This window comes from Anser anser (genome assembly GCF_964211835.1).
Source record: "Anser anser genome assembly, chromosome: 5".
Lineage (NCBI taxonomy): Eukaryota > Metazoa > Chordata > Aves > Anseriformes > Anatidae > Anser > Anser anser.
In genome coordinates, this window is record NC_139725.1 from 38,178,855 (window position 1) to 38,202,468 (window position 23,614).

At 38.5% G+C, this 23,614-nt stretch overlaps 1 protein-coding gene across 9 annotated transcripts in view; it reads right to left on the reverse strand.

Annotated features, from left to right (window-relative positions):
- KCNQ1 (potassium voltage-gated channel subfamily Q member 1) overlaps nucleotides 1–23,614 on the reverse strand; it is a 409,094-nt gene that overhangs the window by 144,504 nt on the left and 240,976 nt on the right. Inside the window, exon 14 of one of the 9 annotated variants that reach the window (XR_014585269.1) lies at nucleotides 6,840–12,204. The exons of the other annotated variants lie outside the window; for them this stretch is intronic. The gene's annotated coding sequence lies outside the window, so the exon portion shown is untranslated. The remainder of the gene's footprint in view (nucleotides 1–6,839; nucleotides 12,205–23,614) is intronic. 9 annotated transcript variants of the gene reach the window in all.

The following is a 23,614-nucleotide window of genomic DNA, read 5'->3' on the forward strand; positions in this document are numbered from 1 at the left end:
AAATAATTGGCAGGTTCAATTTTACACAACTAGATTTTTTTTTAAGGTGTACCTATGCAAAAGAGTAGCAAAAAATCTCACATGACTTATTAAGATTAAAGGAGAAATTGATATCATTTTTATATTAACAATAGTAGATAGGAAAATATATCATTTCACCAAGTTACACAATGTATGTGCTAAGACACTTTTCACTTTTTTTTTTTTTTTTTTACAAGTCTTGTTAGATATAAAAAAACTATGAATGGATGTTTGCCAGTTCCTGCAGTACATATTATTGCTAAAAGTTTTCTTTTGAAGTATTCCAACATTTTAAGTCCAGAGTAACTGCATTTGCTTAGGTGGAATCAGTCCAGATTTATATACTTACTCACTAACAACCATTAGAAATCAGAATTCAGTCTTCTGAACTTCAGATAAACACTAGCTTTCTGCTTTTGCATCAGTTTCAGCTTATAGCTTCAATAAATGCCTTTTTGCTTGTCAATATATGCTGGGCTTATGCTAAAGAGATAGGTCCGTTAATGAACAGAGAAGTGCATTTGCAATTTACCTCTCTGTTGTATTCGACTTTTCCATCCCCCTAGTCAGAAACTCCATGCAATTTTCATTGTATGCTTATCTGCAGCTCACTAGCTAGCAAGTGCCTTGAAACAGCAATAAGTCAAAAGACCATTGACATAACAAAACTGAAAAAGGCCTTTTTCTAAAACATTGTGCAATTTGTAGTGTGTGCTTCTCCCTAAGCTATCGTTTCAGCTTCATTACTCAACTACGCAGCACTTTGTTCAGGTAACATTACACTGGCAGAGTCATTTCAGCAACATTATGCTTATTAATCTTCAAGAATGTCAGAGCTAAAAATAAAATCCAAACAGTGTGAGAATCTAGGCAGGGTTACGACAGCATTTCTCAAGGGATCAAAATGTCATTACTTTTACGCCTTAGAGGGAATTTCCTTCACAGCCCTTAAATCTCGCAAGAGAGGTCAGACCTAGCCATACCTGGTTTTGTCTGTACAGCTAAGCACATTTATAGGGATGATGCCAAGCTTCAAGGACTTTAGCCTGGATTCAGCCCACGCAGCTCAAGTGGGTTTGGGTGACAATATATATCAAGGAGACAGCCAGAAACTCTCTCCCTTTTTATCTGCAGGAAAACAATCTTTTTATCAAAATAACACAAAAACTTAGGTCCTTCTTTGAGCATCCCTTGACATCACTAGGTACTACCAGGTCGGTGATTTACCCAACACTCATCCATGTTTTTCATGGGGAAACACCTCTGCCTTTCTAACTTGGGTTTAGCCACAGCAAGCTGCCCATGCTGCAGGGCCAGACGCAGCTCCAGGGCTTCTCGACACTTTGGTTTCCAGGAGGTGGCCTCCAGCTTTTGTGAAACAGGGAACAAAGCTGCTCACAGTGACCTGTTTCTAAGCCGAGTACTTAAATAAATTGACTGTTTTTGGTAATCCAAATAAATATACACTTACTTTGGTGTCCTAGTACCTTTGAAATGGTCTAAAATCAGAATACTTGGCAGAAGCATGGGTTATCAGAGAGACAGAGATGGAGCTGTTGGTATTTGTAGATATGCATGTATGAGATTCACCAAACACTAAGGAATTACAAAAAGCCTTCTTTCCTGGAAAAGAGCTGCAAATTAATTCACTTTACTCTTAGAACCTTTTCCTTATTATATATTTGGAGTTAACTGCTGATTTTGCAAGCTTAGGTACACGTTATTTCTCAACTTCTCCTAGTGTTTTTGCATGCAACTGGACTGCATTTTCTCCTCTTCATGCTGGTTTGCTAAATCTCCTTATTAAATTTAAATTAAAGGGCAAAGTCACTGAAAGTGACTGGCTACAGTCTTCCTGTTTTCTGCATCATTACTTGATATTCTACATCCACGTGTCAGAGAACATAACGAAGGAATTCACATGGGCTATAAAACACCATAGGGTGAACTTCTGTGACATTCAAATAAAATCACATTGTAGGCATACAAGCATTAAGCATCTATTTGCAACAATTAATATAGGAAATAAACTTAAAAAAAAAATCAAATTGCAAAGGCTGGATATGACAAAGCCTCCGAGCAGAATTTCAGAAGGAACCACACTTTGGAGCATGACATAGATGCACATTCTCAAATACAGGCTCAAATACAGTGGTTCCATGCCACTGTGCACTTCTCTGGGAAGTCTGTTATGGAATTAACTTATTAAAAGACAGGTGACCAGGCAGAGCTGAAAGACAGCTGAAAGGTGAAATTTATTTTTTCCTGGCTCAGTGTGTTTATATTTTGCCTCACTTAGACCATTCCAGTAATGTTGGAATATAAATGTAATGTACAAGTACAAGACCAGACCAAATGCTGATTAAGTGTCTTAGATCCACAGCTTCATGTATGAGCTAAGCTTGGGTCAGAAATGCCAAGTTAAATAGTGGCACAGCTCTTATGAAATAACTTGTGACTTGAACAATCCATAAGGAATCAATAACAAATTAAAACCAGTCAGAAGCAGTGAGATGAATAAATGAATCATTCTTTCCAAAACAAACCTAATAGTAAAGTTCATTTGTCTATCAGGAAATTAGTGTTGTATTTTTCAAAAGTGCTAAATTACTTTTTAAAGATAACTTAAAGCTGATACTGGAAAAAGAGCAGTTAAAAGGCAGTCTTCCAAATTGTTTCATTCTTACTGGATAGGTAAAAGTAATATGCGTATGCTTGTATCTCATTCTTCAAAAATGGGTAGAAAATCACTTTGTTTCATTTTTGAAAGGTTTGTGCAGCACATCTTTCCCAAGAAGCCTCCTGGAAAAGGTTCCAAAGGATTTGGGAAAGATCAGAAAATAATGTAATTGTGGTTGATTCTGAACCAGTAACTGAACACAAAAGACAGCTGGAAAATGGGCAAAAATTAAGATCTTTGTTATGCAGTTACAGCTGGAAATTTATTTTGGTAAGAATCAGAGTTAACAATTTTGAAATTTTAGTCAATTCCTGGAATTTCTGCTAAGAACAAAATTTTTGTTCAGATTTAAAGGAGTACAATATTTGGTTATTCCACATTAAAATGGCATTGAACTCATTTTAAATGCTTGTGTGTTGAAAATTTGAGAAGGAAAAAAAGGAAAGGCTTCAATAAAGGATTTCAATAGCAAATTGTTCCTAATATTCTTTAGCTTTTGTACTAATTAAATATGCCTTAATTGAGATTAATTGCATTCCCTCTTTGAAAAAAAATATCTGAATGGTACAACTAAAATCATTTTTAGCCATTAAGCAACTGCTTGGCTTGCTGGCAGAGGTCACGAGAGCTCATTCAAAGAGCTTTGACGTCCTTTCACGTTATTACACCTAGAGAGAAACAAAATAAACCCAGTCCTTAGATTAGCTCTACCACATCTCACCCGAACTGTTCGAGCCGTGCAGATTTGTGCAACCAAAGATCAAGCCCCCAGGGCTCAAACCCTCAGCATAAAATTCAGAAATAAGCTTCATGGAATACACTGCAAAGTGTGCCGTTAAGCAGCTGTTGGCTTTCTGCTCCAGTGCTGCACCCTGTTTCTTACTACTGCAGAGAAAATGCTAAAAATGTTTACACTAAAGAGTTTACTCAGTCGAAAACACTGGCTTTCCAATGCTATTTTTCTTCCCAGTCCTGCATTGAATACTTTCTATAAATATTTTTTTCCTCCAATTAACATGTGTTATAAGAGCAGCAGAAAGATCGTAAATTATTGTAGCTGTAGGCTTTCCAGTTTAATTTATTACTGAAAAGTCACGAGCGTTGCTTTGCAAATGCCAGCCTGTGAATCTGTAAACCTAGGAAATTATGAAGTAAGCTGGTCGCTTTTCCCTGAGGTCAATTAGAAATGACACCAGCAGCCTTCTCTGTGACCTGCTGAGATTTATAGCTTACCACGTTAGGGCTATGGCTCAGCCAGGAGATTAAGATCAGAAAGCACCTGGTAGACTGTCATCAGTTAAGGCAGGCTGGACTCATGGCTTCAGGCTAAAACGTGCACAGGAAAAGAGGTCGTGTCATGTAGCCTTTGTTTTCACCATGGCAAGGCACATGTGTAAAGCACCCTGGGCTAACACAGCGCTAATATATGGGCACTGGACTGTCCTGCAGCGGGAACAAAGGCAGAAAGGCAGCAAATTGGTAAGACTTTCTTCCCTATCTCTACTAAAGTTGCCTCTGAAGATACTTGCTTCTTGCCGAGGCGTCATGTGATTTGCAAATCTTTTACTTTATTGCTTTTTCTTTGTTATTTTTACAAGTGCAACCATTGGCTACAAAATGCCTCACCCCAGAAATCCTCACAATTTAGGATAAAAATTTGATTGCTTTACTCTGCTGTCAGAGTCTCGTAAGAAAACAAAAAAGGCTGTGCTTTTTCCCCACTCATAAATATTTTATAATTTTGGGAGAACAATAGCCTACAAGGTTAAAGTTCAGGTCTGTAGTAGTCAACAAGATCCTTGCAAGACAATGAAAGGGAAAGTTACCCTTTGTTTTACAACAACTTCAGCAACAACTGCACCGAGGCATTGGAAGCTTACAGACTTCCCATTGTATTCCAGTCATTGGTGCAAGCTGCCCTTCTTGCAGCTCTGATGAATGGTGTTTGTAATGGAGGGCTGCTTGGCGTGCCTGAGAATGGCAGGTGTTTGGATCCATGGCAGGTACTCAAACAGGGCCACAGAGAAGAAATAGCACACAGGTTAGAAAGTGAATGTCATTTTCTCAAGTGGGAGCAAAAAGAAATATTTACTTAATTTCTTCTCTGGTAGGCAGGTCCAGGTAGGGCAACCAGACAGTAGATTGTGGCTGGGTCTCAAACCAACCTCAACTAGAAGCAAAATATTTCAATGCCTAAGTCTCGCTGTCTTAAAAATGGGGGTCGAAGGAGCCATCTGACACGGTGCTGTGAGGCGTAATTACTGTTCAGAAGGCTATTTATAAGCAGGGTAACTGAAAACTCTGCATAAGCAATTACTTGATGCGGTTACTTTTGAGGAGTCAGTACAACAGGTAAATTCTGTCTCCATCTTCTCTGTCATTTACAGTACAAAATTAAGCCCTCTAAGCATCCTATCAGAGGATTTACTAACTTAAGTCACAGTGTTCTTCATTCTGTTATTCTCTCTTGGTCTAAAAACTCATCAGCAATAACTCCAGTCATCAATCTGAACATTAGACTGCAGTACTTATCCACCAGATTAAAAGACACCTTCAACATGCCATGTACCCAGAAGCGATAAAGAACAAATTTCTGTTTGCAGCTTCTGATTTGTGGATGTCCCTTTGGAGCCAACAATTTTTGTGGACACAATTTCTCATTTCCACAGCAAACCTTTAGGCTCTCACAGTTTGGACAGTTAAGAGTTATTCTTGTAGTTGTACGTGGACAAAAAAAAAAAAAAGCAAAAATGGTTCGTTCTGTCCTTTTTATAATATAAAATATTATAGTGAAGTTACAGGCTTTACTACAGGCAAAGTTGAGAAAGGTACAGCTGCAGCAATGCCTGCAGCATTCATACAGAGTGACTTTACCAGCTGTTTGATTGGACAAACATCTGATAATATGCCATGAATAACAGATATATAAGCACAGAGCATGGTACTTTTGCTGTTCATTCACCTCAACTGTGAGCATCAAGCTTCCATTTCCTATCTTTACAACTGTTCAATATGAACTTAAACTACATTTAGAATATTACTTTTTCCTTAAGATTTTATGTTTCTCACTTTGCATTAAATCTCTCCACAGTAACCACAATCATGATGAAATTGCAATCTTTTCAAATGTTTCAAGCTGTTACATCTATGTCTTCCATGGGATTGGAGAAGGAATAAAGTCAAATAGCTCTTCTCCTGCTGCAGCTTCTCCCAAGTGATACAGTCCAGAGACTAGCTTGCTGGCATTTGTTATTATAATCAACTTTCCATAGCTTTTACCAAGGCATAATCCTTAGTATATGTTTAACTAGCACAGATAGATTTTCAAGCCTTACAGCATAAAACAAGTGCATAGGGTGTTATGCATCATCAAGAATGCAGTGGATAATGTTCAGTTATCCACTTCTTTTCTACTCCAATTCCATCCCCTTGGATGCTCTGAACTCTTTTTTGAATGACCCCAGTGTTTTAGTCTTAATAACCTTCACAGCAGTCCATTCCAAACATTTATTACTCCTGGGTTAAAAAGTATTGCTCAGCTACATCTGTTCTTAATTTGCTTTTGTAAAAGTTTTTTTTTTTTTTTAAATGCAGTATTTTCAATGGAAGAAATATACCTAAAAGCTCTACTTAGTGAAAAAATTACACAGGCCAATGCATGTAAAAGGGTGTGGCAAGCATGCCTTTTGTCAGAAGGCCTAATTAATGGGCATTGGCTGATATTAAGAGCTTGTGGGCTTTCTTGCCAGAGAAGTGTCTGTCATTTCTGTGGCTGTCCTTCACTAAGAAGTTGATATACACACACACACAAATGAAAAAGTTCATGCTGGGAATCCTACTGTTTCTCTTATGTAAGTACATGAAGCACAAGATATCTCAGAGACGTTCATCTCTTTTCACTTGCATACATACCACAGCCAGCATGTGGCAGACAGCTCTGGTGCTGCAAAGATCCAAGGGCAGGTAGGGATCCTGCAGCTCCAGCACCATGCACTTTGGGCAGCTACACAGACCATAAGCAACACTGGGGAATCTGTTGAAAATTAAAGTCCCTGAAGGTGTATTAATAACGCTACCCTGAGCTGTGACAGAACAGGTTGTGATTTATGTACAGCCAGCTTTGCACCTACTTGCTCACCTAGTTTTAATCCAGAAGGTAATCCAGAAGGTGTGCTCGTTGCTGTACTGGGGACTGGAGAAGTCTCTGAGCAGCTCAAGGAGCCACCTTGGCGCTCCTTTCCTCCTGGAGTACCTGGAAATAGTCATCTTTTTTTCAGCTTTGGCAGAGCTGTGCAACGATAATTCTTGGGCACAGTCACACACTGAGATTTGCTGCAAGTTACCTGATTTGGTCCTATCGTAGGCTCCTGTGTAAGCTTTAATACAAGGAGGGGAAAAATCCCAAACAAAAACAAAGTTCCTGCTAAGTAACCAGGCAAAGCCAAGAAAAGAGTCACACACATTTTCTGTCATTTCACACATCATGATTAAAAATGGCTCCTGCTTTTCTCTGACCCACTGTTTAAAAGAGCTTTTTTCAATGCTTCTTGGAGCAAAAAAGACTCCATGCCCAGTGAGAAGGAACTTTATGAAAGTTCACATCAATCGACAGCAGCAGCAGCAAAGCAAACCGTGCTCCATCTTGCTTCAGTGCCCTTCTGGCACTGCTCTGATTGCAGCGCAGACAGTAAACAGTAGTGTGTTTGTGTGCAAATAGCATTCTCCTGAATGATGTCTGCACCTGTGTAAACTGACATCAGGATCTTTCTCTAAAATTCAGTTTATTTAAGGAGTTCACAAGAGACACCTGTTCCATGCACAGGCACAAATGACATCCAGTGATCTGAAAAATAGGATGGGGGGCCAGGGAGGAGGGCAAAAGCTACTTGAAGGGCTCTGTATGCAAGCATGTTTATATCTCCCAGGCTTATACCAGACAGCTGCTGTTGCTTTAATTGCTGATCCTCCTGGTCTAAGCTGGTATTTGCAAAATAAAATACAACCACACCGAGTTTTAAATACTGGAGTGGTGAAAACAGATATCTGGAGAACTAACCAGGAGGACTAGAACAAGCAACGAACAGCCTTGCCCTTGCCGCGATCTCTGAGAACAGCCCCCGGCCCCCAGACACTGTAAAATAAAGACAGATAAAGCCTGAGCCTGGTGGCTCACACAGGAGCTGCCATTGAAGATTTTCCAGTGTTTTCCCCTTCACTCACAGTGGCTGTACCCTGTTTTTTTCCTATGTCCTTGTACAGCTGGCAAACTACCTGGGCTTTTGGTCACCCCCCCTTTATTATTTTTTTTTTTGAGAATGGGTACAGTAAACTGAAGATTCTGTCTCAATAGCCATCACAACTGCTCTCTGAGGACATTGCCACCATTCAGGACACCTGCCTCAGAGACAATAAAGCAGGAAAAAGTCTATTTCTACTTTGCAGGGAATGCTTACACAGAAGCTGCTTACTTCCCATTTCATTGAGAGCATTTTAAAGAAAGCAACATTGATATTCACAATTGCTAGCCATCTGCTTTGTTTTGTTTTACTTAAGTAATAGTTTGAGAAGTGTTAGAAATGGTTTTTTTTTTTTTTTTTCAAACTCATTGTTAAGACCTCAGTTTGTCAAGCGCAGTAGTCTGAAAATGACGTAAGTATGGATAATTACCTATGAGATACTGGGTGGAAAAAAGACAAAATTTCTGCCTTCATTAACAAGTAACAAACTAACAGGCAGATATTCTCCATACCCTATTACCTGCCCTACCCAGACAGGGAGCATTAGGCAGCAGGCCTGAGCCCCAAGTGAAATGCAATACTTTTTAATAGAGGATTAATGAGACAAGATGACTTAGAGAAATCCAATCCGCTACTATCAAAACTGGGGGGAAAAAAAGCTGGAAAGACATGGTCTTTTAAGGAAGGTCAGGTGGGAAGGACAAAGACTTCCAGATAAACGTGGCAAACAGTGCGGGATTAATTGTCACCTCTTGAGAGCTGCTGGCTAAGAGACAGAGACCACAGCTGCAGGAGCCGAGAGACCCAGCAGTGGAGAAACTGAAAGAACTCAGGCAGATGTTCAGAAGCACTATGGCAGGAAAATTAAGTAAAACTGAAACATAGCAAGGTGAAACTAGACAACAAAATGTGTTTAAAAGGAGGAAATCAGTCATTTTGGTGCCATGATTTTGAAAATTAATAGAACGCACACAAAGCAGTGGTTTGAGTTACAGTGTACAGCGTCTAGCTTTTATAATACAACTGTCAGAACAGTTAAATCTAGAGGAAAAAAATGAATTTGTGCCTTTAGACAAAAACTGCCTTCCTGCCAAAAGAACCACCTCATTCATTTCCGTGAAATAACTGCATAAATCAGCTTTGTACCTTATCAGGACTAGGCATCCCCAGAACACTGAAACCTTCTTGCCTCCTTCTGCTATCAACAATTTTGCTTTTCAAAAGGTAATATAGACTGTCTCCATGTGAAGTAAGCAAAATGCAACAAGACAATCAGAAGCTCATTCTAAAGATTATCAAATGTATCTATTTTTGTCAAAAAAGCACAAGACAGTTCACTATCTAAGTCCCTTCCTTGGTGATAATGAAGACATCCTGGAACAAAGCATCACTAATGTTTGAACACTGAATTTTACTTCAATGAATTTGAATGTTTTCATTTTACAAGTTATTTTGCCCATTGCACTGGATTAACAACTACATCCTCTTGAGGTTTCAGTGCTGTTCCAATGTCACACCCAAGTCCTTTCAAGACACCGTGCTCTCCAGAACAGAGTCATCCCCTTAAATCCTAGCTCTGTTCCCCCTCCTGGTAAGCCAGTCCTCTGTCTCCTCGACAATAATGATGAGAGGTAGGCACACAACTATTTCTTAATCACTAGGAAGACTGTATCCCCAAAACATCAATAACAGACACAACCAAAGTATAACAGTGAAGATCCTCAACTAACTTTACAGCGTATAGGGATGCTAAAAGAAAATGCTTTAGAAATGAACTCTGAAGTGTTCTTTTTCTGAGTCTGGCTCCATCTTCCCAGCTCTTCCTCCATAGACATGGTGATGAGATACCTTTGAGCCCTCTCTTCTCCAGCCTGGCCAGGCCCAGCTCCCACAGCCCCTCCTCAGACAACAGACACTGCAGCCCCTTCATCATGTTTGTCACTTTTCACTGGATCACTCTGCTATGTCCATATCTCTCTTGCACTGGGGAGCCCAGAACCAGGCCCAGCACTCCAGACACGTCTCACCCATGCTGAGTCAATGGGAAGGTATCAACAATGCACTTTACAACCCCCTAGGACTGCCTGGGCCCTGTTGTATCGCCCATTCTGCAGAATTAAAGCTCTCCCAAGGGCCAGGACCTGGAAAAGTGAGGCATTTTCCAGCTGTCCGAAGAAGGCTTCATCTGTTCCTTGCTGGCAGGCAGCCTGTCCAGACACCCACAAACGCACTGCCCACGTTGGTCAAACACAAACCTCGCCATCCTGCCTTAGCCTCCCTGAAAAGCCTACAGAGACATTGCAGCCCTCCAGCCCTGCAACCTATCCCACCACGTCTTGGTGACCTCAAGGAGATCACAGCCTTGCAAGCAGACTCCTCTGAGAACCAGTTGACACTTTCTGAATGGAAGCCCTAAGCTGCCAAATGGGTATTGTATTGAATTAGCTGAAAACAAACACCCCAGAAGGCATACTTTTCAGCACCAGATCCTTAATTATCCTCTGCCAACATAATTTTCTGATAGAACTCCAGAAGATTTCTTTTTTTTTTTCTTGAGAGTTAACTATGGCCATAAAAATACAACAAAATACAGTAGAAAGATGTCTGTTCCTCATGAAAAGTAACTCCTCATAATTTGTCTGGAGGGCTGTGCCCCGACATCACTGAACTACACTACCGTCATGCTGTACAAAGTGAGAACCCAGAACCAACAATTCACTCACAACTTATATATTAACAACAAGATTATAGCATGAAAAAAGACCAAGCAGATTAACTGCTTTTTAATTGGGACATACATTCACGATAACACAGCTCTCTTTGCAAGGATTCAGCCCGCTAAATGCTCACAGAAACTGAAGACAAAGTTCCGTTCCTTTGTCTTGCGCCAAAGAAAAGGCTTTGACACTTTTGCTGTGATTTATTTTTTTTTAAACATGCAGAATTGCCCAAGTAAAGTACAGTTCCACAGAAGGAGACCATCTCCCTCTGGAGGATATTTTAATTATTAGAGATGACAACCTAAAGAACACCAAGAATCTTAGAGCTCGTCTTAGTGCTTCACATACAAACCCTTTTGTGCCTTGTCAATTTTAACACAGTTTATTGGGAAGTTCAATCTAACCCAGATGTTTGCTGACAGAAATTTTACAGGTGATGACAAGATTCCATTAACTCAATGCGCATGATTTTAGTTAATGGGAGTTTCTGAGAAATCTCATTCTATGCTCCTGGCCCTGTATTCTCTTATAGTACTGTGAGAAACCTCTTTACCGAGGCAAAAGACAAAAACAATGTTTGCATGAGTTACATTTATCTACTTAACATGTATTTTGTCTCAAAGTGTCAAACAGACATATTATGTGATGGTTTATGAAATAAACTGTTAGTCTGACAGCCAGACTAGAAATAAAAGTATTTACATGCTTAAAGATGCAGACTTCAACAGCTGGTAGGATTTATAAAACCACTTAAGCAAGTCAGATTCTTCAGTTATTGAAAGCTGCTCGCTCCTACTGGACCAGCACACATTTCGCACAAATTGCAAACTTCTCCAGTCCTCAGGAAAAAGAGCAAGGGGCTGAGTGGGCAAAGATACTGCACCATTTCCTAATTCTTATAGAAGGTTCCTCCAGATTCGAGTGGAGGTCATGTCAAATTGAAAAACAGAAACCACTGAATCCCTCCTATGCATACATGAAGACTTTTTTCTTTAGAGTTGTTAGTCCAGCCCCTTTCATAGAACCACAGAACCATTTAGGTTGGAAAAGACCTCTAAGATCATCAAGTCCAACCAATTTAACTGGCATTAATTTAATAGATATTTACTTTGATAAGATTTCTCTGCTATTTAGCACATGCAGTTAGTTTTGGAGCGTGTGTGTGTGATGGTTTAGTTTTCCATTTCATATCTGACTTGAATGTTCAGGCTAAACAGTAGCAACCAGTCCGTCAGGGAATCCTTTACTTGGGGCTGGACCAGCCTCCATGTACATGCTCTGTTCAAAGGCTTGGGCTGTGAGGGGCACACAGAACTTCTGAAAACAAAAGGTTCTCTTATTATCTCAATTCAACTCAATATATCAAAAAAAAAAAAGATATTATTAAACTTTCAGTAATTATGAGTGTCTATTTTTGTCAAACATACAGAATATATGCCTGATATCAAAAACAATACAGCCACTTCCCTTGAAGTGTACATCGTCTCTTCCACTGTATGTTCCTGTTCTTCATCCTCCTCCCTGACCTTCTGAAATATCCTTATCACTGCAATGAGATATGGCAATTTATGCATTACAATCAGGTCAAGACATTTTGATTGTTTATGGCACAAGGCCAGGCAAGTCATTATTGGACTGCAATACACGGCAAAGCAAGTTTCATCGCTGAAATGGATGATGGAAATGAACACAGGAAAATGAAAGCAGAAGTACTAATTTAAAACTGTCTTTTAAGCCAGCTAGGAATTCTCATTGTGTCTTGGAGCACTTAAACAAATGGATGGTGGCGCAGAAGAGACATTGAGAAACAACTTTTTAATAAAATAATGAAACAAAAAGTAGTTACCATCTTTAAAATATGTGGTCTATATCAACCACACATGTACATCAGTCACAAGGAAATGAAGCACAAGAAATGCATCTTCTTAAAGAGTGTTGACTTTTTTTTTTTAAAAAAAGCAGGAAATTCAGGTTCTGGTGATTGCAAATCTGATATTCAAAGCGATCACTAGAGCACACCTGATTAATGGGTTAGGTTTAACTGTCACTGAGAATTTCCTTGATTTAACACCATTTTATTACCATTTATTTTACATTTCATTATATTATCTCATGGGTGCAACACTATAAGTCATTTTCTGGACCATTATTCTTTCACATAAAAAGGAGAAGTTCTTCAACGTACAGTATCTCAGAGAAACAGATTATCTCATAACTAACTCTTCCACCACCCCATAAATTACACGGACATTATGAAGAAACTGTTTCAAATGCACGGTAAAGGTCAAACAAATAACTTGCTCTCAGACCAAGCCCTCTTACCTCCAGTCACTGCAAATTCAGTTAAAGTTGAGGAAAAACACTCGGGTGAAGAAGAAACCCTAACTTTTATCCCTGCCTTAAGTCTGATGACATGCATAGCTTTTTTTTTTAAGCCTGAATTTTGATGGCCATGGAAAGCTGGGCTACTGACACTTATTATCTGACCTTCTTCCAACTATGTGGAGTGAAAAGTGCTTTTATGAAATAAAAACTAGAACACTCATTGTAGCCCCTGGTTTCAGGATTATGCCTTTAATAAAACATCTATATATATATATATACATATATAGTGAAATTTCTCAATAAAATCATAGGAACTGGAAGCCCTGATTCATAAGTTGAAACCTAATTTTCTGTGCCAAATGGAACACGAATATACACTATCAGAACCACTCAATGATAATGCAATGCTTCAGTATTATTTGTGCATGAGACTACTGTTTCCCAAATTGAAGCTTTCTATGTAAAGACCTTAGCAGTACAAACTCAAGGTGAAAAAAGAATAGGAAGCAACAAATGACACATGACTATGGACAAATACACAGGATGAATCTCCATCCTTTCATGATCTTTAACTTTTGGTAGGAATATCTTCTAATATGCCAAGGGAAGACAAGGAGTCAAAAAAGTGAAATTTAAAAAGAGATTAGAGGAATGTTCAGAAGTGATTTCACAGTCATGTCTTACCTTAAGCCAAATAAGCCATTAGTTTTTAATGAAGAATGCATTTCAGCCATTTAAATATATATCTATATAGCTGTACGTAGCAACTCCTGTTGCTGTTTTTGAACACACTGCCCTGCTCCTCTCACTTTTTTCCCCAGCACTTTCTAAAATAGGGGGAAAAAATGTTTTGTTCTTAAAAGGCTGAACAAAGTTTTCTGTGGGTGACGTTTTGAATAAAATATGCTCCTGAATATGTGCAGATGACTTTTGGGATCTAACTGTTGAGAATACAGGCATACAACATGCAAGAATTCACTTGGTAAAGGATACTTCAGCTATCCATTAACAATTTTGCACCTCTTAAGCGGTAAACATAGTGGTCATTTCACAATTCATAACTCACTATGGCTGCCCCATTTAAATTAAACATATCCCCAAATCCTGCCTCAGGAAATAAGTTGCTAGTTCAGTTAGTTTCTGAACAGCTTAAGTATATCATTAGTATGAAAATGATCCCTTTTTATGAGGTGCCGTTATTTCATAGGATATACTTAATGTTTAGGAATGTGTACATCATATACTGAAATTATGTACAACATATAATGAAGCACATATAAAATTGCAGTAGCACTAGGGGAACCGCTGCAGTTAAAACTCTGACAGGCTCTCCTTTATAAACTTATATTTCAGTAATAAAGAATTCCAAGATGAAATCTTTAAAAAGAAAAAAAAATGGAGGATGTGGGCTACAACTTATGTTTTCCTCATACAGCAGCAAAGAAATAAAAACGCAAACAAAATATCTGTCCTTATTCTGTGGTAATTTTCTTGTTGGACAGCTAAACAAAGTGCTTTGAAGGTTACAAAATTTACAGTTCCTGGGCATGAAAATATATATAGATAGGTACAGATATATTTACCATCTGTCATAAACAGAAGTCTGCTTGTTGCTGTGCTTCCTTAAAAGAACATATTGTGGGGAACTGGGGCTATGATTCCCTGTTATTCCAAAAGAAAACATTTCCACCTTTCACTAGTTCTGTAGAGATAAGCAATTTCATCTACAAAAAGATGTCTCCGAATACTTGTATCATAGCTTTGGTTGCATGTGTACGTATCTGATTAATTGTAATCATTTCTACATTTACATTTTAATGAACATAAGCAAGATGTAAATATATAATATCAGGTGGAAAAAGACAAAGAATGTTTAGAAGCTGACTGCATGCCTATAGGTATAGGTATTTCTCATTTGTGTTATAACTGAACATGCATGTCTGTTACTTTCAAAGATACAGCTCAAGACACCTTAACCATATCACACAAAAAGTTACACCTTCCAGTGCACAGACAAAAGTTAATTAAAAGAATCACTGACTAGCTTGGAGTAATTGTAGACAATCTCCTTGCAAAGCAGATTTTTGTGCAATGACTTAAAGTCACTCAATTAAATGCATTTGCACCAGAAACGTATAATTTGAAAAAAACATCTGCACATCTGATGTCAAAACCAAGACTATTTATGCCGTAGTACATTGGAGAAATTGTTCCTGCCTACGTAAGGATTGCCCCCACAGTGTTTCCAGGGTCAGCAATTTGCATGCAATTTGCATCAGACCTCAACAATTAAATATTTTGCTGAATCAGCTGAGTGGAGAGAAGCAGGCTACCCTGAACTTACACGGGGTCAGTTTCCTTAAAAGCCTTATATTGTTTGTTTTCTCTCTGTCCTTAAATACTATATTACTAAAAACTACCTGTATGAAGTGAAATATGTAACACATTTCCAAGCAGGAAGAGGACACTGCAGTGGCCTACAGGTCTCTTAAGATTTTGGGGAGGGAAGAAGCCTTTCATATTCTAAACCATTAAATCATTTTCAGATTCTTTTTTTCAAAAGTAGAAATGTTATTGCTCCCTCAGCAATCCTGATTTTAATAATTCATTCATTCTTACAAAGTCTTCCATAACAGAATCTCTGAATTTCCAAATACAAATTCCCACTTGTCTTGCCTGTTTATAAGCTAAGTTTCAGAGACTAAGTGGGAATTGCGAGGTAAGTTATTATATGCTCAGTTTTATATTAAGTTATACTGGAATGTGAAGTTGCTTACAAGATTCAGATTTCCAGAATCTAATCGGTGTTTTGTTCCAACTGTTTCTCTTTTGATTATAACACTTACACAGCACTCAGCAGTGGGCAAAACCAAGCTGCCTTTAACGTTCTCCACAGCTTTTTCAAGCAGGAAAAAGCTTGTTTCTAATGCTATAAAAGGGGAAAAGTGCCTACATTAAGACAGTTCTAACTAACTGAAGAGGAGATCCTGGAAACAGTCCTGAGCAATCATCATCTTGATGGTATTACCTACAAATTCAGCCAAGTTTCAAACAGGGTAAGAAACCAGAGAGCCCAACAGGTAATTCTCTTTCTAAAACTCTTTAATATTACAGATATTCTTGCAAGTTACATCACTAGTGACTTTCAGCCCCTAAATGCACACGCAGACCGTATTTCACAAGAACAAGTCCAGATCCTGTGCCAGAATATGAAGCAAAGAATTCTAAAAAAGCAACTGTGGACAGGCTGAAAATACAGCCAAAAAATGTCAGGAAAAAAACACAGCACAAATCAAAACATGCCTTGGATACTAACACGTCAAAGATGCCTCAGAAGTTTGCATAGGATACCACCCTACAAATATAAAAACAGGTCTAGTATTTCCCAATGAAAGTTAATGCAACAAAAACGCAAACAACACTAATGCAACAATGCAAAACAGTTGTATGCCCTACAGCTTTAAGACAAATTTGTTTTCCATTTTCTGGCTACTGGACAAAGCTATTTCTGCATCCAAATGTAAAATCCAATACTGTATCATAAAAATTTTCCTGCTCTTTTTGGTTGTGGTCTGCAAATCGCCCTGGAAAAGCACCAAAAGCAATGTTTGCCTCATTGCTGTACTTCGTTATGTTGTGCACTCTGCAATTATTCAGATGGTTAAAAAAAAGGAGAGAGAAAGAGCAACTGTGAAATGCATTGTGCAACCGCAGATGACTTCATGTTAACCCCTGTAACTGGGTTCCACCCTGGGGTCAGATGCCTATGAGTCAGTGTCTAGCACAGATGAATGATGTCATCCTCACACCACCTCTTTAGCAAGAAAATGTGGTGGAGCCTTTCATTGTCTGCTCTTAAGAGACCCTGGTTACTTAAATGAAGTTCCCGAGATAAAAAAGAATGTGCCTGAGCTTAAAAAGACAGGAAATGAGCACATCACTCCAACACCTTTGAAATATGTTCTAAGAAAAAGATGGTGATGGATCATATACAGCAAAAACGACCAACAGGAAGCATGTGTTAAAAGTCAAAAAAAGATTTGCATACACCGCCCCCCAAAAGCCAACCTCCAAGTCTCTCACAGATCCATTCCAATGCAGGCAAACAAGGTAAAATTAAACAAAGGGGAGCAACAGATGCAATCTCTCTTTCAGGTGCCCAAGTGATGATAGGTCACATATGTAAGGAACAACTTGCGTTCAGTGAAACCTGAATATAGTTCATCTGTGTGGATTTAAGGACAGAGCTCCATACTGTTTTAATATACTTTAATGTGTACATAATCATCTCGATTGCAATACAGTTCTTTGGTCAAAACACTTTGAGAAGAGCATCTTTAGATGCACTTGCAACTGAAGCTGTAAACTAATTAATCACTTTTTAAATACAGGGAAGTATGGAAGACAGAAAGAAGTGAAGGGGTAAGGATACAGTAAAATGGACTCCAGGATGAAGAAAAAATAAAATGACTGACTCAGAGAATACTTAAGGCTGTGTGAGGTGGAACTTGATGAGATGAAGTTCTGCATTGCCCTCCTGGTTATGAAAGCTCCTCTGTGTAAGGATGACATGACAGATTTTTGCAAGAATGGAGCTCTGGTAGAAGGACATCCTCATCTCCTCAACTCCAAGACTGGAGTTTCACAGAGGAAGGAGGAGGATGCACAAAATAAAGGCATGAAGGGGAGCCTTCGTATTATGACTATATAAAGCTGGAGTCTGACTACGTGAGATGGCAGAAGTATGGATTTAACAGGACTCTTATTGAACACATCCAAGGTAAGCCAGCTGCACGTGGAAAGAAACAGAAACAGCTACTGCTTTTTATAAAGCTGCAATAGTAAAACTGGATTTTAATATATATATATATACACACACTAATTCTAAATGTAAAAATCAATGTTACTTCCCCAAAGTGCTCTGAAATAATATTATAGTTTGTAGAGGCACTGACAGACTGAAACATCACCATGAGGTTTTAGCAATCATTCATGTAACATTGGTTATGGATACTGTTAGGATGCTTGCACTCTCTGCTAGAAGAAATACCTCATCTGCTTTCACTCAATTTTCTGTTTTCTGAAGACAAACAAATATTAAAGCAGACCAATGCTCAAACCATCTTCCAGAGGAATTCCAGTAGGAGTGGAATACTTATAACTAGGAATATAAAGTATCTAATTCCATTTCTATTTGACAATGTTGGCAGCTAATAAATTCAAATATATACGTATAGAAATGTCCACCCTTATTTACATTTTCTTTTCTTTTTTGTCCAGCTGCCATTTTTTGGCATATAGGAAACAATCCTCCTCTTTGGAGTTAGATTCCACTTTAACAATGCCCTTTTTGGTAGCCTTCCCTCTCCCCCTACACCCACAAAATCATGATACAAAGCTGCTCAAAAAATCAATCTACACTAGAGGAAACACAAGTCTGTTGTCTTTGCTTTTTCCCCCACTCTTGTTCATACTATGTTTTTACCTCTCTCAAAACCACAAATAATTGCTTCAAAGAAGAAAATCCATGCAATTTGCCCAGATCTGCAGCTTTTCCTTCCCATAGGCACCACAATTCTTAGCCTTTGTTTCCCCATCCACCTTCAATGGGTCTGTGACTATATGGTCTTCCTCTATGTCCACAGCCCCTGCAGTTGGCTTCAGTTTGTGATATCTGAGTTTGTCTTCCATGCTATGCTGACAGCCTTCCCTCATCCTTCAAACAGATCAGTATTTAAGCTAGACCCTGATTTTATCATTCCTTGAGCTCACTGCCTGGCATAAGCCTTGGTGGCTACCAGAATGTCTCATGAATCCTTCTCCAAACTGACGGCATCCAGTTCATAAGGATAATTTCCCTCCTCTCTGCAGAGCCTTCTTTAAAAGATGAGCTCTACTAATGAACAGAGAAAGGCTATTTAGATCCAGGCTTACTTTAAAAACATGCCAAACATAGCTCAGCTTCCATAGTATAGAAACTAGACCCTGCTGAACCCTCAGGAGCTTGGCGTGTGTGTTGAATGTAAAGAAAAAGACTACCATTCTGGTATCTGAACCACATTACTGGAATTTTAAAGTGACAAGTATCAGATGAAAGACACTGAGATTACATACTGCAAATTATTGCTCTAGTCTAAATAACTCAGACCATTTACTTTTTAGTATGTATTCTGACATGGCATCAAGAATCATCTTTCCTCCCTCCAATGGTGTACCTCTGCCTAAAGACAAGATCAACACAGAATTAAGTACATGGGCTGTTTAAGATGTAACTGTGTACTCACGTCTAATTTTAGCACACACAGATTTTTTTTACTAATGAAAAGGACACCATCACCAATAATACTTTTGTTCATACATCAGTTCACACAGGGGTGTTGACAAAGCAAAATGTAGTTGTTCTGGATTTGGCTTTAAAACATTAATATTAATTTATTATGTGTAAGTAAATGAATACCACTTAATTTGAATAGAAAAGATCTGTTTCCAGAACTAAATTACAAGATGTGAGGTAACAGGGTTTTAGTTGTTGGTTCTGCATCCTACATGTGGCAATTTCATCTTTCTCCTTGAGTCTATGGATAGATTACTGAACACCAGTTTTACTATACTGCAATCATCAACATCCTGGCTGGGGAAGGAGGGGTTTTAGGCTTGCTTCTTTATTCTTAAACTGAAGCAGCGTGAACAAAGCATGATAAAACTATGCTCTGCTCCATTTAGGCATTCAGTGTCCAAGTATTCCCTTAATCTGCAAAGTCTTCAGAGCACGGACTATGTCACTAGCTAAAACAGCATAACAATAACAATATAAAATTACTATATGTTACAAGCTTTTGACTCTAAATAGTAACTTTTGAGAAGAGTAGATGCTCTAGTGCCTTTTTGAAGTAAAGTAAATTTGATCTTCTCGGATTATTTTGGTATCAGTAAGAAATCTGGTGCACCTGGTGCTCTTACCCCTGGCAATAGCATGAAACAATGAAAGGCAGCTTGCGCAGTCTAGCTCAAGAAGAAGATTGTACCCTGTAACGTATCAAATCTTAATACATCTCTCAAATGTCTTGCAAAGCATATCTAGTAGTTCTACCATTCCACTTTTCCCCCCCCCCACTCTTAACTTCAGAATGAAATTCAGGCTGAAAAATTCCATTTGCTTTTTTTTCTGCACCTTGGTATAGACCTGAACTTTTCAAGCACTGAAAACGTTAATGTACACTTTCACCACAATAAGAAGCCTGAAACTGTAATGCTGGTTTAGAGACAGACAGGGATGTATAAATAAGACTGTTGTTTCTAAGGAGTAAAGCTTAAATATTGTTTTATGGTAGTTAAAGTAGAGTATAATAGTCTATTGTTTCTATGAATAGGTTCTCCCAAGCACCAATCAACACCTTATCGGTACCATTAATCACTACGGTATCTTCTCTAAGATCAAACAAACACTTCTGGAGAGTTCAAACTTTGACTTCAGAAAAGTTTCGGGGTAATAACAGATTAGAATTAAACATCAGCAACTATATCCTTATACAATGAATCTTATTTCAGCGATTAAACGTTACACAAAGCTATTTGAAAAGGTTTAGAAAGATTTTCTCACAGTAAAGTGTGAAGAAAAAAATAATGCAGCAATCAAAAGTCCACATTAGCCAAAGTATCTTTGGTTCTGCTCTTAACGTCTGGTGTATGGAACCATAATTCCCTTTCTGTAAGATAAGATTTGTAGAATTGCTTTGATTAACAGTATCAGCAGCTTACAATATTATTTTATCGATATAGTTATTTCCTGTTACCGTATTTGTAAATCTGTTTTAATCTTTTCTTATTGTTAGCGGTGAATGGGTTTTAAGTTTTAGAAAGAGGAATGTAATTCTGGACCAAACCAGTCTGCAGGTCAGCCAGAGCCAGATGCTTCAAAGAAAAAAAATCCCATTTCCAGACAGTTTTGACAGAACATTTCCCAAGAGCTAGTATACTCTGAAGCTCAACAGTTGCCTGCAAATTGGTATTCCTTAGAGCATGAATACTTTTTTTTTTTAGTATTAATTCCATTATTCTGTTTTTTATTGATATGTATTTCTAGCTTAGCTAAATGCTGTCCTCAGATGCTAGTCACCTGTATCCCTGAAAGTACAAGCTAACCTCTACGCATTGCTAAACTTGATGATAAAACTTGATTCAAACTTGTTGCATGTTACAGTTTCTGTAACTTCCACTCAAAAGTTCTTTGCTTTAATTTTTCCCACTTGTTTATGTCGCGAGTGTTGTTGACTTTGATTTTTCCGTTAGAGGGAACACTGATGTAATACTGTTTCCAACTACATTTTTTTCTGTAGGTCTGAATGGCATTACATGAGGGTCAATGCCAAGTACCTCCAAAAAGTTATAAATAATAATTTTGTTCCTCTGTCTTTTCATGGACCACTTAGTATCTTTTGTACCTTTAATGCAAGACAAGTTTAATAGGAAAGAAAAATTCTGTAATAGCAAGGACTGCACCAGTTTTCCAGAGGTAGACTAGCAGGCTTTAGCTCTCCAATCTTGCATGAAAAGTGGAGAACACAAGTAATGATTCCCAAACATATATCCAAGGACATTTTTCAAATTGCTGCAAGACAATGAAGACAGCGGCAAGCACCCTTTTATTGGAGTAAAATCTAGGTACCTTGATTTCCCTGGCGTTTGTTTTTGGAGTTTTTCTACATCAGTAACCTTCAAGGGACAGCCCACCTCCTTTGTTTCAAATGGGTAAGTACAAATCTTTGGATACAGTACGAGGCCTGCATTTAAACACAATTGGTGAACAAGGACAGCCTGCACTACTGTATTTCACTACTGCAGCCTGCCTCCCAGGACAGGTGCTCTGAATATTAGAAACAGAGGTCGCAGGTAAAGAAATAACATGCTGCACCTCTGCAACCTTCAGAGCTCTCCCCAACCCAACTGCACAACTTTGTGTGGTTCACAAGTGACAGCCAACCCCAAAGCAGAAACTTCAGCAACTTTTCTGAACTAGTATAAAAAAATTAGAGAAAGGTATCAGCTAGTTTCAGAGAAGGTGAAGACCACAAGATCTAACTCTTATTTATCACTGTGAAGGAAAAGCCACAACCTCGTGTTTTTTTTTTTTTTTTTTTTTTTTTTGTTGTTTTTTTTTTTGGTGCCAGAGAGTACCTAGAGGTCAATTGCACAAAAATTTCTTAGCCTTCTTTCAGAATTACAGAAATATCTTTCCTGAGATAACAGGAGCCAAATCCCTTTAATAAATATCTTAGCCCATCCACCTGTAGCAATGGAATGTAAAATTGTTTGCAGTTCTCCATACTTTCCCACGGGAATGAAATAATTCAAGATATTCTTGAAGACTACAGCTATAAGCAGGGAAGATCAAACTTCCTATTAGAAAAGAGTTGACATAGCATTTTATTTCTGCAGTGCATCCTGGGTGCTTCTTTGCATGACCTAATAGCTAAGATGATGCAAGTAGGAAAAAACATGTCTAGGGAACTGAAGGCCAAGCTTACTAAATGGTTTTGTTCTACTGTTCAAATTAGCAATAGACTCATCATCTCACAGCAGTTCAGACTCCTTGGGGTAGTAGGCTGATGAGGACTGTACTCCCTTTGGAGCTCTTACTAGAAGGGCTGTTTTGGGAAGTTTTTTTGGTTGCTTCAGTTATTTGCTCAAGGAAGCCAGCTTTTTTTTTTTTGTTTGTTTTTATCAGCCTGACCAGATATACTGTGGGCATGAAAAATAAGCAGCATTTTCTGATCTGCTATACACACTGATCACAACAGAAAAAAGAGAGGGTGAGTTAGAAAAAAATGACATAAGCATCATTGCAGTAGTCATTGCATGGAAACTCCAAAAGACATGAAGCTGCTAGAGTTGGACTCAATGATCCTTGTAGGTCCCTTAAAGCTTGGGATATTCTATGATTCTAGTTACCAGTAGTAATACTGTTTTTGTTGACAGTAGGTTTTGTTGATAAAAACAATACAAAATGATGGCCTATAACCAACAGGAGACAAGCTCTGTTGGACAAATCTTAAGGATAAGCTGTTGCTATGCTAGAGAGAAAAATAAAGGTGTAGAAATGAAGTATTCTGAAAAAGAAAAGATCCTATTAGGGATCAATGTCACACTTCTGGATTAGGCATTTCCTGCATTTGATTTTGGCTAGTAGAAGGAACTACTGAACAGGGCACAACTATTTACTTAAAAGTTGCTTTAAACTTTAGAAACTTTCTAGCAAAAGAAAAAGAAAAGAAGGAAGTCCTCTCCTTCCCATACTCACACTTCACAAGAGGGCCTCCAGCCCCAGCTCCATCAGTTTCTTACTGGTCTTTCTTTTGTGCCAGAGAACACAGGGTGAGGTGAATAGCAGCCTCCTGGCTAGAATTTGCCCAGGATCCCTTGAGCATCCTCCAGACAAGCCACGGAGAACTCCCTTCTTCATGGGAAGGACTGTAATACTAACATCAGCATCCAGTGGTCTCCTATAACGAAACAAGTCTCTGCCCCTCCTTCAGAAGAATGATGAGGAAAATACTTGCTGTGGATCAGCAAAACACTGCACAAAGTAATGAAATATATCATCTAAAAGGCTCACAGGTAGGACAGGAGACCCA